This window comes from Lycium barbarum, chromosome 7, assembly GCF_019175385.1.
Source record: "Lycium barbarum isolate Lr01 chromosome 7, ASM1917538v2, whole genome shotgun sequence".
NCBI lineage: Eukaryota > Viridiplantae > Streptophyta > Magnoliopsida > Solanales > Solanaceae > Lycium > Lycium barbarum.
The window spans coordinates 131110933-131123624 of NC_083343.1; the positions used below are offsets into that span (position 1 = coordinate 131110933).

The 12692-nt window shown below is 43.1% G+C and overlaps 1 non-coding gene across 1 annotated transcript; it reads right to left on the minus strand.

Moving 5' to 3' along the window:
* Nucleotides 1-2199: 2199 nt before the first annotated feature.
* Nucleotides 2200-2305, minus strand: LOC132604737 (small nucleolar RNA R71). The gene has a single exon (XR_009568840.1). It is a non-coding gene; the product is annotated as a small nucleolar RNA R71 (small nucleolar RNA).
* Nucleotides 2306-12692: the final 10387 nt, after the last annotated feature.

Below are 12692 nucleotides of genomic sequence, written 5' to 3' on the forward strand. Positions count from 1 at the left end.
CTATTGACTATTTTGGTAAATATAAAAAGTGTCACAACTAAAACTAGAGTTTAAAGCAAATACTACTTCTAATTTTCTATTTCGAATCAAATTAGTTAAAAAGTTGCTATCACATTCAGATTAGGAAGTATCAAACGGATGTCTTTATTTTCCTTGGAGTAATTGTGTGATTGAAAGTTTGCACGTTAGAATTTGAAGTCTGATGTGTCGCGGATTTGTGGCACATTCGACGCCTTTTTACTATGAATTTTGGTTGTTTTCAAGTAAGTCTGGTTCTCGTTAATATGTTTTGTTGTGTTTTAGGAAAACAATGGCCCAAAAGCAAAAAGCAAAGAACAAAAGAAAAATTGGCCAGAAATGAAGAATCGACGGTCCGTCGATCAGCCGACGAACCGTCCTTTGAATCGTCGGTAAGCTCGATTTTCCAGTGATGACAAAGTTGAAGACGACAAAGGACGAAGGCATCGACGAAGCGTCGAACTGATCGACGGTTCGTCGTTTGTATCGTTATGGAGGATCCCTCAACAAAAGGAGAAAAAGACGGAATACTCGACGGAGCGTCGAACTGGTCGACGGCACCGTCGAATGTTACACAGTGCTGAAGGTATAAAAGACAGAACACTCGACGGATCGTCGAACGATCGACGGTTCGTCGATCTTGCTATCGGGGGCACTTTTGTCAGTTTTCTGCTGTGCGTTTTTGGAGCCTATTTAAAGAACATTTTAAGTTTTTGTTTGTATCCAGATTTTATTGTACTCACTTAAAAAGTCCCATTGGTGGGTGAGCATTGAATACTCCCCTTTTGGAGCTTAGTGAAGGCAACAAGATTCTATATTCCATCATCTTTATTACATTAGTAAGCTTTATGTCTCATTTATTGCTTACTACTTTTGAGACCATAATGTGTGAGTAGTCTCTTTAATCAAAGTTATGGACCCAAATGATGGGTGCTATGTAATGGGTATCTAACATTGTATATATATATATATATATATATATATATATATATATATATATATATATATATAATGGGTTGTGATGTGTTTTATTATTTTTCGTATTCATTGTTCTATAAGTGGTTGCAAACACTTGTTTATGCACAAACCCTAGTTTATTTGGAAAGATGAACTAAGGTGTGATTTGAAATAATATAACAAGGACTCGGGGTGCTAACCCTCGTTTAATGAACTCGCTTAGGAATAAGATGAGTTCTACTTGACATATTTAATCAACCTTTTTTATAACTTTTCTGCATTTGGGAAAATCATGAAAAGAAATACTTTCTAACTATTGGAAAATATTAGAAAGTGTGTTAGAGATTAAGTGCATACATAACCGCGACCCATTAGAAATATATCATATTGACACCCATAGCATAACGTCTAATCATTGCGGGGACACAACTTTGGTTCTCCAAATCCAAACAAATTCCAAACAATACAAAATAGCAAATACAAACCAAATCTCCTTTTTAAATACTCGGAATAGGATTAAAGCCTTTAAATACTAGTATCGCATACAATTAGTACCCTTTTCTCTCCATATTCCCTGTGGGATTCGACCCCAACCTTGTTTGGGTTACTATATTTGACAACGTCCGCTTTACGCCATTAATAGGTGTAATTTGAGCGTATCAAATTTTGGCGCCGTTGCCGGGGAATACGGTTTAGAAATTACTGATTGTTGTGTACTCTTCTTTAAAACTTTTTCTATTTCATCACACCTTGTTTGCTATTGTGGTGAACCAGGTGAACATGGCAGGAAGACTGAATCGGAATCAAGGAAACCAAGGTGGACTCCAAGTGAACCCACCTGCACCAGAAGAGGATGAGGATGAAAATATATTTGCGGAATTCATCAATGAAGCTGACTATGCTTCTGCTGTGGTCCCTCCTAGAACTGGAAATGCTACCTTCAAAATTGTTAGTTCTATCTATCAGCTGTTGAAACTTGAAGGTTATTTTCGAAATTCTTCGGAGGATTGTCCACTTCGACATTTGAAGAACTTCTTGCATGTATGTGCTCAACAATCCCAAGGTGCTGTTTCTGCCGATGCACTTCGGTTATGGGTCTTTAAATATTCCTTGGCTGGCCAAGCCAGGGAATGGTATGAAAAGCTCCCCTGCAATTCTATTCATACCTGGAACGAGTTAGCCAATACATTTTTGAAGAAATGGTTCCCTCCAAGAAAAAGGCTGAGCTTCGGGATAAGATCTTCGAGTTCAAACAACTTCCGGGGGAACAATTATATTCAGCATGGGAGCGTTTCAAGTATTATCTAGCTCAATCTCCAACTCACGAATTTCCGGATGCTATTCTCACGGAGAAATTCTACAAGGGCTTAGATACAATGAATCAAATTGTTGTCAATACTGCCGCAGGAGGATGCTTCATGGACAAGTCATTTATCGTGATCACCCGTTTGCTTGATAAGCTCACCACCCATAATCAAGCTTGGCACTCGAGTGACAGTGAAGTCCTGTCATATGGTAGTCCCTCTGCTGCCGCGGTGGCCAAAGAAAATCATGAGCGAGATCATGCTTTTGCTCAATTGCAAAACACCGTGGATTTGTTGTCAAAAAGGCTTACGGAGAAAGAAGCTAAAAGTGTGAATGTTGTCGAAGAGATGCCACCTCATACTCCCGGAATGTACCAAGTCTCGGAGGAAGCTTATTTAGAGGGGCATCCACAACGTGAGGATGCAAATTATATCGATCACTCTCAAGGGGGTTATCAAAAGCAATAGAGACCCCAACCACAAAGCAATCAATATGGCCGAAATGAATATGGTGGTTAGGATAGGAGGGATTACAACAACAACAATTATGGTAATCGGAATCCCAATGTCTATGTTCCACCAAATGGCCGCACGTCTAACTCTCAGAATTGGCGAGAAGGTACTTCCAATGATCAAGGGACTTCTCGAATGGAATCTATGCTTGAAAAGATACTGGACAACTAGCATAAGAGTGACAAGAAGATGGAGAATTTGACCGAAGTGGTAGGCTCTCACACCGCTTCAATTCAAAAATTGGAGTCACAAATGCGAGATCTTTCTCGTGAGCAACATCCACCGCAAAGAGGGGGGCCTTCCTAGCGACACAGTTCCGAACCCAAGGGGTAGTGGAGGCGATCAAATTGCCTCATGCAAAGCTATGTCCACTAGAAGCGGAAAGATCCTTGACGCGATAAATCAGAAAATGGTTGAACCTATCATTGTCGAGCCAATTATTGATGAGGTTGTTGAAGAAGAGGTTGAAGAAGAAATAGAGGCACCAATTGAAGTGCCTATTATTGTTGATAAAGAAAAGGAAGTGCACCCTAATGTTCAAAAGGGTGACGAGGAGCCAAGTGTTGAAAAAGCTACCGGTGAGAGCTTTCAAAAGAGCAAGGTCACGGGGGAAATTAAACCCTTGACTCAAATATATAAGTCTCCTCCCCCGTTCCCACAAAGATTGATGAAAAGAACGGAGGATGCCAAGTGCCAACGATTTTACGACCAATTGAAAGGGTTGTCAATGAATATCCCATTCCTAGACGCATTTCAAGAAATGCCGGGATTTGCTAAATACTTAAAAGATTTGTTGACGAAGAAAAGGCCAATCAAGCATGATATGGTGGGAGTCACCCACCGTGTGAGCGTTATTATTTTGTCATCAAAGGTTGAAAAGAAGGGAGATCCCGGGACTTTCACTATCCCTTGCACCATCGGTTATTATGATTTTGCTCGTACTTTATGTGACAATGGAGCTAGTATTAATTTGATGCCACTGGCCATATATAAGCAAGTTGGTTTGGGAACACCTAGACCAACGAGCATGCGTCTCCAAATGGCCGATAGAACCATCAAAAGACCGATAGGGGTTGTTGATGACATCCTTGTTAAAGTGGGGGAATTCTTATTACCGGCAGATGTTGTCATCCTTGATTGTGCGGTTGACAAAGAAGTCTCAATCATCTTGGGAAGGCTATTTCTTGCCACCGGGAGAGCCCTAATGGACTCGGAAAAAAATGAAATAAAATTCCGGGTCAATGATGAAGAGGTAACCTTCCAAGCTAGCAAGGGGTTAAAATTGCCTAGTGCTTATGAGAGCATTTCGGTCATTGATTCATTCGATGTGATAGACGAAGCGGTGGAGCATAAGTTAGAAGAGGAGCACTTTGACGAGACACTTTCGGCTATTTTGGTGAACTTCGAGATGGATAACATTAAGGGGTATATTGAAATAGTTAATTCTCTCATTGGCCGGGGTTCGTACTCTTCTGAGCTGAAGAAATTATCTCTTGATCTTAATAAAAGAACCACTCCTCCGGCTAAGCCTTCGATTATTGAGCCTCCGAAACTTGAGCTCAAGCTACTTCCCTCTCATTTGAAGTATGCTTTTCTTGGCCCAGATAATACTTTACCGGTTATTATATCATCTTTGTTAAGTGAGGAACAAACTCAAAAGGTGCTTGAAGTGTTGCGGGCTTATCGAAGATCTATTGGGTGGACTATTGCGGATATTAGGGGAATTCTCTTCGGTATTTGTGAACATAGAATCGAGCTTGAGGAGGATAGTTCATCAAGTGTAGAGCATCAAAGGAGACTAAACCCTCCTATGCAAGAAGTGGTCAAGAAAGAGATAATCAAATGGTTGGATGGGGGTGTTGTATACCCAATTGCAAATAGTCCATGGGTTAGTCCGATGCAATGTGTGCCAAAGAAGGGAGGCATCACTGTTGTCCCTAACTCCAAGAATGATTTGATTTCTACAAAGACAGTCACTGGATGGAGAGTGTGTATGGACTACCGAAAGCTAAACACCGCAACTTGTAAAGACCACTTCCCTATGCCTTTTATTGATCAAATGCTTGATCGGCTAGCTGGAAGAGCTTATTATTACTTTTTGGATGGGTACTCGGGGTACAATCAAATCAACATTGCATTAGAGGACCAGGAGAAGACCACTTTCACTTGTCCTTATGGCACTTTTGATTTCAGCCGCATGCCTTTCGGCTTGTGCAATGCCCCGGCTACTTTCCAACGGTGTATGATGTCTATTTTCTCAGATATGGTTGAAGATTTCTTGGAAGTCTTCATGGATGATTTTTCTATTGTTGGTGACTCCTTTGACGAATGTCTTGCCAATCTCGGTAAGGTATTGAAGCGGTGTGAAGAAACCAACCTTGTACTTAATTGGGAGAAATGTCATTTCATGGTGACAGAAGGGATTGTCCTGGGACATAAGATTTTCGTGAAGGGCATTGAGGTAGATCGAGCAAAAGTTGATGTCATAGCCAAGCTCCCTCCACCAATCTCTGCCAAAGGGGTTCGCAGTTTCTTGGGACATGCCGGTTTCTATCGGTGATTCATCAAAGATTTCTCCAAGATCGCCAACCCGATGTGTAAGCTTCTTTTAAGTTTGCATTTGATGAGAAGTGCCTTGATAACGTCCAAATCCACTCCTCAAAGAGAGAGTGTACACGGTTGTATGCAATATATTTTATCCAACTATGAGTCGGGGTCGATCCCACAGGGAACAATATGCTAGGCGATTAAGAAAGTAAAGAACTTTCACCAACTAAGCTAAAGCCAAACGATAGATAATATTTTGGGTTTTTGGAGAATATTATAACTAATGCGGAAATGTAAACTAACCTAGAAAGCAAGTAAAATGATCAATGGCCACAAGCATGGATACAAGGGAAATTACTCTCAAGTAACGATCCAATGTATTTTACAATTTTACAACTAAGATCGGGTTTATGTTAATAGATAATGATTTCTAAAATCTCATTGAAAGTCTTCCAACCAAATCAATGAATTTCACTCTAAGCTTTTCCAAGCCTTAGAGTGTGATATTGGGCACAATCAATTTAACCTCAAGTAACTATCCTCTTCCGAGCTCAAGTTATTAGATGGGTTTAATGACCCAAATTCTTGTTAATTAATCTTTCCCAACCTAGATTTCCTCTTCCGAGCTCAATCAAAGCAAATGGGTGAGTCCTAGGGTTAGCTAATCCCTTTGGAAACATTCAAGAACGAGATTAATTAAAGAAACAATAACCCACATTAGGAATAAAAATCATTCAATACATAGGCAAAATGAGAGATTCATCCAAACCAAACATATGAATATTTGCATAAACAAGATTCAAGTAATGGAATAGAAAGCTACACACTTAGATATACAATACAAAACAAGGAATTGAAGAAGGGATTAAGAAATATCTCATTGAAGTGCTTCCAATCTTTTCCTCCAATGGTGTAGAAAAACCCTAGCCTCCAAGCTTGTAAGAAAAATGGCCAAAGATATGTTTTACAAACCCTAGTTGGCCTTTTAAGTGAACTGGAATAACAGAAATCGTCAAAGCCCAAGTTCTGCTCGGACTGGGCCGAAAATCCTTCAACGCGATCGCGTCACGTTTCTGCGCGATTGCGTGGAATCATTTTATTTTCTTTTGCGCGAATGCGTGACCATCGACCGCGAACGCGCAGAGTTAGTAACGCGCGTAGGCGCGATCGCGTGAGTTCCCTGCGCGAACGCGCAGAGCAATTTTTCACCAAAAATTCCAGAATGTCCAATTGTTTCCAGTTTTGCAGCTTTTTTCTCCTTTTTTGCTTGTTTTCCACACTTAGGCTCTAGGGACCTCGTTTTACCTGAAACATACTAAAAATCACGTAAAATAACATAGACTTTCTTAAAAACAAGTAAAACTTATAGCCGAAAGGCGCCGATTTTAGCGTAAAATCACGACTCATCATGCCTTAAGGCATTTAATGAGTTGAAGGAAATGCTCACCTCCACTCCAATTATTGTATCTCCCGATTGGTCAATGCTATTTGAGCTCATGTGTGATGCAAGCGAATTTGTTGTTGGTGCGGTGCTTGGGCAAAGGCACAACAAGATCATGCACCCAATTTATTATGCTAGCAAGACCCTCAATGGAGCTCAAATGCATTATACCATCATCGAGCAAGATCTTCTAGCCATTGTCTATGCGTTTGAGAAGTTCCGGGCCTATCTACTTGGATCCAAAGTGGTTGTTCATACGAATCATGCGGCCTTGAGATACTTGATGACAAAGAAAGATGCAAAGCCAAGGTTGATTCGTTGGGTCTTGTTGTTACAAGAGTTTGACTTTGAGGTCAAAGATCGAAAAGGTTGTGAAAACCAAGTTGCGAATCATCTATCTAGACTTGAGAAAGCTGGGAGACCAAGTGGAAATCTTGAGTTAAATGATGTTCTCCCTAATGAGAGGCTTTTGGCTGTATCTTGTGAGGTTGCCCCTTGGTACGCAGATATTGCCAACTTCTTGGTGACAGGTCTTATCCCCGACGATATCAAGGCTTATCAAAAGAAGAAATTCTTGAGAGATAGTCGTCAATACTATTGGGATGAGCCCTATTTATTCCGCACTTGTGCCGACAACATCATTCGGCGATGTGTAGCCGAATCTGAGACCATGAAAATCTTGAAAGCTTGCCATGACTCTCCCGTGGGGGGTCATCACAATGGGAACCGCACAACAGCTAAAGTGCTTGAATGTGGCTATTATTGGCCCACCATTTATCATGATACAAATTTGATGGTGAAATCTTGTGACCAATGTCAACGCTAAGGATCAATTGGGAGGAAGCACGAAATGCCAATGAATTTTGTCATGGAGGTTGAACTATTTGATGTGTGGGGCATCGACTTTATGGGCCCCTTTGTAAGTTCTCGTGGCATGCGATACATCCTTGTCGCGGTTGACTATGTGTCCAAGTGGATTGAAGCTGTAGCATTGCCCAACAATGATGGCAAGAGTGTCACCAAATTTCTCAAAAGAAACATATTCACAAGGTCTGGCACTCCACGGGCAGTCATTAGTGATGGTGGCACTCACTTTTGCAACAAGCAATTCGCTAATCTCTTGGAGAAATATGGAGTGCAGCACAGGGTGGCAACTCCTTACCACCCCCAAACTAGTGGGCAAGTCAAAGTCTCAAATCAGGAGATAAAGAGCATTTTAGCCAAGACGGTTAATGCAAACCGAACTGATTGGTCATCTAAGCTTGATGAAGCTCTTTGGGCTTATAGAACAGCGTTCAAGACACCAATTGGTACTTCTCCTTATCGGTTGTTGTTCGGTAAAATTTGTCATTTACCTGTTGAACTTGAACACAAGGATTTGTGGGCATTAAAAAAATTGAACATGAATTGGGACGAAGCAACCAAGCTGCGGTTGTTTCAAATGAATGAAATGGATGAATTTCGGTATCATGCCTATGAGAGTGCGAGTTTGTACAAAGAAAGGATGAAACACTATCATGATGTCAAACTTCTGAAGTGAGATTTTCAATCGGGTGATTCGGTGTTGCTGTTCAATTCAAGGTTGAAGCTCTTTCCGGGCAAGTTGAAATCCAAGTGGTCCAGCCCTTTTACTTTGGTGAGTGTGTCACCCAATGGGTCAATGGAGTTAAAGTCTGACGACGGGACGCGTACTTTCAGAGTCAATGGCCATCGGGTAAAGCACTACCATTGGATGGTTGATGGAGACAAGATTGTCGATGCTCACCGGTTAAAACATGGCACCGGACCTTAGCATCCAAAGTGGTATCACGTCGTATCGCGACGTTAAATTGTGCGCTTCTTGGGAGGCAACCCATGTGCATTTTTCGCAATATATTTTTCTTTCATTCCATTGATTTTTGTTGTTGTGTTGTTCTAATGTTTGTTGATGTGTTGCAGAACCTAAGTGTTGAACTCAGAAATTACCAGGACAGCAGTTACACGACACATTCGACGGACCGTCAATCTAATCGACGAAACGTCGAATGCACCGTCGAGTGGATAACGTGACAGATTGGTCACTGGAAATAATGACAAATCGACGATAGGTTTGACGCTCCGTCGAACTGATCGACGGTCAGATCGACGGGCGTTCTTCTGCTCTTTTAAAAGAAAAAAAAGGAGAGAGACACGGAGGGTCGTGTCAAAAAGACGGAACGTCGATTGACTCGACGCTCCGTCGATTGAACACTCCCTCTGTCTTTTTAACCCGACGGTTTAGGGACGTGGGTTTATAACCCACGTCTGTTGCCCTGCCCTTTTTCATATGTAACGTCTCTCTTTCTCTATCTCTCTCTCTCTCTCTCTCTCTCTCTCTCTCTCTCTCTCTCTCGCTACCACTTCTCCCCCTTTACCTCAACTGCTACCCTAACCCTACCCACTCTCCCTTTTATTCACCAGCCACTACCGCCACTCCCCCCCCCCCCCCCCCCCCCCCCCGTATTACTTTATCCCTCTTTGTGTGTGATTTTTCGAGTAGTTTTCCATTTCTAGAAAGTTGAACTCATCTTCAAGGTATGTGACTTACTGGATTAGTTTTCCCTTATGATTGTTTGTTTTTGCATTCTAGGGCTTATGTTGCTTACTTTTGATTGCTTTCCCTGTTTTTGCATCGTGTTATTTTCGCCTGGTATGCTTATATTTTTTTACTGGGGGTGGTTTGTTTATTTGTCTGTGGTTGTTGGGTTATTGCTTTTTAGCCAAGTCGGAGGGCATTACGCCAAATACACCTCAGTCATGAGGTTGTTGTTGTTTTGCCCACCAACTGTTCGATGAAATGCCAAAGTAGGTCATTGTGGGTCACAATGGCTTGGAGGGCATTACGACCTTTGAGTTTTTTTGTCCGCCAAATGTTTTCCCTAGTCTAACCCAAGCCAACATAAGGTGAAGTCTGAGTAACCCCAAAATATGTGACAATTGGCACATCGGCCAAAGAATGTATAAGATCTGTAGCCTAGCATGCGAAAAACATTCGACGCTCAATTCGACGGCCCGTCGATTCAATCGACGGACCGTCCTATTTAACGTCGAATGAGCCTTATCTAATGTTCGTGCCAAAAACAGTATCGACGGTGGATTCGACGACCCATCGAATCGATCGACGGGGCGTCTTTCCCACCGTCGTTTAGTTCAAATTTCCAGTGGCCAATTTGATGCTGAAATGAGATCTACGGCCCGTCGAATTGATCGATGGGGCGTCTTTCTCAACGTCTTTTGATTGAGATTTCCAGTGGGTCACCAGCGATCGACGATGCGATAGACGGCGCGTCGAACAGTTCGACGGGAACTTCGACGCTTCGTCGATCTATTCGATGATTCTTTAGCACATCGACAGACTACTGGCAGCCTTAACAATGATCACATGTCTTGTAATTTTGACTGATTCTTTTATGTTTTTTATGGTTATCTTAACAATGAAGTGTATTCTTTTCTCAGGAATGCCTCCAAAGAAGCAAGTCAAGCGGGGTGGTGGTCCCAGACAAGGCCGAGGTCGGGGTCAAACAACCCTTACTCTTAGGGACGAACCCTCTGACTCTGACAATCAAGCGGTAGTCCCAACATCTCGATCGAGAGCTCAGACCACCACGCCCCAAGCAGAATCGCCCACTTTGGTCTCCTCTCAGTCTACCGAGGGGACTTCATTCTCTACATCCGCTGATTCTAGTGATGCAGCAACAGACCAACCAGCCGCTCTTGAGCGAAATTCAGATGAGGAGCACGAGCGGCTGCGGCTGCAAAAAATGGAGATAGCTGCAGTCCGTTTCCCCTATCAAGGGTGCCAAAAGTACTATTTCAAAGGGGTCACTACAGTCGACGGGGGTCTTCCGAGGAGAAATATTCAAAAGGAAGAACAAATCAGTATGAGCGGCTTGGAGAGCTACCCTTGGATCACCGACCTCATCCAGCACTATCATCTTGAGGCATTCACCCAGCCTCCAGGGGATTATTGCCCGACCATGGTTCGGGAATTCTATGCTACATATAGGGTAATGCTCGAGCAATGCCACAAGAACAAGAGAGATTTGAAAGCCTCCCCTCCATTGGACACAGTATATGTTCGGGGTGTCCATGTTGACGTCTCAGCACGCACAATCAACCGATTTTATTTTGGTGATGACTTCGTGGCACCGACCACAGTGGAATATGATGATAAAATGGAAAGACGGGCTGAGCAATCTGTACGGGAATGGTTTGCGACAGTGATGGCTAGAGGGCCAGCGAACCAGGCCCCATGGTTGAGAAAATTGGGTGCCAAAATCCATAAGGCAGATATCAGCTTGGAAGCTAAATTTTGGTGGAATTTCGTCATAAATAGGGTTCTGCCCACGGGAGCAAATAACATAGTCACACCGGACAGAGCAGTGGTTGTGGCTGCTATGCTATCGAGGTACCCAATGAACTTGGGTGATTTGATCAGTAGGGCCATTCGGGCACGCGCACCACAAGAGGCGATATCCTTGATATTTCTGTGCCTCATCACGCAGTTGTGTCGGTTGGCCTAGATGAGGCACCTTGATGCATTTGCAGCTACTCTTCCAGCAACAAAGGTGTGCGACATCACACGGAGTAGGGATGAGACCCTCCGTACATCTCAGGCCACCAGTACTTCATTGCTAGAGCTCATGGGTGAGCAGGCTGAGCATGTCACGGATTCAGTACCTCAGGGCACAGAAGGATTGTCCACCACAGAGGCCTCCACACCATCTGTAGCTGCTGCTACCCCTTCTTCGGAGGCACCATCTCGACCTGTTGTTCCATCTGCATCTCCCATTCCTCCGTCAGCCACAACATCAGCTTCCGAGGATCTATTTGTCCTCAACAGAGCCAACTTCAGAGAGTTTGCAATCAAGGTAGAGCGTGCTGATTAGCAGGTGACCCGGATACTACAGCAGTTGGGTAGGTTCGTCCGGAAAGAGATTGTACCGGAGTTAGAGCCCCTTCAGGAGGCTATGGAGAGGCATCATGCTAGAGTCAATGCACGACTTGACAGTTTGGAGATGCGGATACTCACTATTGAGAAAAAAAATGAGTCTGGTACTTCGGGAGATTTGAAGACCGAGCTTGACCAGATTCGAGCTGAGATTGCGGCCCTTCAGACGAGAGAGCAAATTATTGTGGATGACCCGACACCATCTGCACCAGTCGCCAACATTTCCGATTTGATCAGAGTAGTTGACTTGGTGACTGAGGATGAGCCTCGGGAGAGTCGCAAAAGAAAGAGGCCTGTCACAGTAGCTGATGATGATGAGGAGGACTATGAGGATGAAGACCTCGAACTTCAGGAGGGTATTCGGCGGTCACGCCAGGATATGAGGTTCACCGGCGCATCTTCCAGCACTAGTGCTATCCCAGCGCCAGTCAGGCCGATCACGATAGCTCCTCAGGACCTGCAGCCATAAAGCCAGTCAACTCCTTCGCTTCAGTCCACCGAGCCAGCAGCAGAGAGGACCCCCATTCAGACTGCTGCGAGGGAGGCACCTCAGCAGCAAAAGCAGGATTAGAGTATCTCAAGTCGGCACCACCACCATAGGGTGATGGTATGATTTTTGATGCATTGGGGACAATGCATCTTCTTTTTGCTGGGGGTGGGGTAACCTGATGTACTTTTCAGTATTTATATTTGTTTTATGGATTAAAGTAATTGTGACTTTCATGGTTGTTGCATTTTGAACTTATGGCATGGATTTTAGATGAAAAAGGATATTTATGATGTGTTTTATGGATTGATTTGAAATTGGCCCCTCCAAAATTTGATTGCGTATCTCAGGTTGTAATGAATTGACATGTATGGTTCTTTTTGTGACATCATAGATATTAGAGTGTGTATGAATTGAGTGTTCAAATCCTTATGCCATTATGAGTGTGAGAACTTC